Genomic DNA, 2,171 nt, shown 5'->3' with positions numbered 1-2,171 from the left:
TGTGTATACTTTGAATAGTATGTGAATTTTCTGCCTACATGAAATGCTCAGATTAACTGCTATATTGGCTAAAATTTTATGTATGCATCTGAAGACACTGCATGGGATATTGTTTCCCAGAATGCAACACACTCCATGTGACAAACACATGAGTGAATTGCCGGGCAATAGAAATTATAAATGTAACCGTATGTTATAAATGTTGTTTGTATAGCGTTTTATACAGAACTGATTGTTTTAAAGATATTAAATAATAATAATATTGCAGTAATATAATACATAAAATGTATAAATAAAAAAATAATTTATTTATGCAACCAAAATTGAACTCTGCTGTCAAGCAGCCCTATTTACTCTAAGGCACTGGTCTCAAACTCAATTCCTGGATGGCCATTTGTAAATTCTATAGGTCTAGTTTCCAATTTCATCCGCGTCCAGCTGTTCTTAGCTGAATGAAACAGTTAGTTTTCTGCTTAATGTTGAAAATTGGTGTGTCTTATTGTTTCATTTTAATGTTTTATCTTAATTATTAAAAGTTGATAGACAGATAAATAAAATGTATGTATATATATGATAATTTACACTCAATACATTATTACATACTGTTTTATAATGTGCTACAGTACTGAAGTATATCTGCCACCCAACTTCTATTTACACCCTAATTGCTAAAGAAAATGCTACTAAAATAAAATACATCATTATTTGCATTTAGTGCCACTAGGTATATGCCTTTATTTAATTATTGTGATTGATGAAAACACTATCATAGCATGGGAAGACTTTACCGTTAGGCAAAAGTAGGCAGTTGCCTTGTGCCCAAACTACACAGGAGCTCCCTACAAAAAAAATTATAACTTTTGTATAAAATTTTGTTAGATTTTTTTTTTTTTAACTTTATTTCAAATTGCATCAGAATGCTTAAATAAATCATAGATTTTATAAATAGGTGCGTTTATAAAATGTACACCACCATTGGACTATTCCAACATTTACTTTGCATTTGTTGCAGAACTGCGGAAGTGACAGACAGCATGTGTACAGAGGTCAAATTAATTGAAGCTACTCAAGCAGTGCTGAAAAAATGGAATAAACATGATAGTGATAAATCCCCTGTCATGTTTGTGCTGGCTACTGTATACAAACCACCAGGGCACTACACAGATTTTAAGAATTCTCTGATTTTCTATCTGAGTTAGTACTGACTGCAGATGAAGTCTTGATTGTTGGTCATTGTAATATCCATGCTGATAATGAAAAAAAAAGCATTAGGAACAGCATCTTAGACATTCTGCACTCTATTGGGGTTAGACAACATGTGTCATTGTCAAAATCAAATTCTGGATCTAATACTGTCTCATGGAATTGATGTTAATAGTGTTAAAATTCTGCAGCAAGGGGGTTGATATTTCAGATCATTATCTAGTCTTGTGTGAACTCCATATAGCTAAAACTGTAACAAGTATGGTAGAACCATCACTTCCACCACAAAAGACTGCTTTGTAAGTAATCTTCCTGATTTATCTCAATTACTTAGCGCATCCAATAGGGCATAAAAAATTGATGATGTAACAGAAACGATGTACTCTCTCTTTTCTAGCACTTTAGATACAGTCGCTCTTTTCCGTTTAAGGAAGATAAAAGAAAACAGTCAGACTATGTGGTATAATGAGCACACTCGCACCCTAAAGAGAACAGGCTGGATAATGGAGGAAAACAACACTAGGGGTTTTCGTACAGCCTGGCAGAAAATACCCTATCGTACAGAAAAGCAAACTACAAGATCTGATTATTTTTTTGTCCCTTTTAGAAGAAAACAAACATAATGCCTGGTATTTATTCAATACAGTGACTAAATTAATGAAAAATAAAGCATCAGCAGGTACTGACATTCCGCATGATAACAGCAGTAATGACTTAATGTACTATTTTATTTCTAAGATCGATACTTTCAGAGATAAAATTTTTGTCATGTAGCCATCAGCTACAGTACCGCATCAGATATACTAATGATCCCCTGAGAAAAAATTACACTTATTCTCTATAGGAGAGGAAAAATTGTACAAACTTGTTAAATCATCTAAACCAACAACATGTATGTTAGACCCTATTCCATCTAAACTATTAAATTAATCTATTCCTAAAGTCATAAATACTCTCTTGGCTATTAT

Source organism: Puntigrus tetrazona, unplaced genomic scaffold (genome assembly GCF_018831695.1).
Source record: "Puntigrus tetrazona isolate hp1 unplaced genomic scaffold, ASM1883169v1 S000001170, whole genome shotgun sequence".
In the NCBI taxonomy this organism is placed as follows: Eukaryota; Metazoa; Chordata; class Actinopteri; order Cypriniformes; family Cyprinidae; genus Puntigrus; species Puntigrus tetrazona.
Note: the sequence above shows the minus strand (reverse complement) of the source record.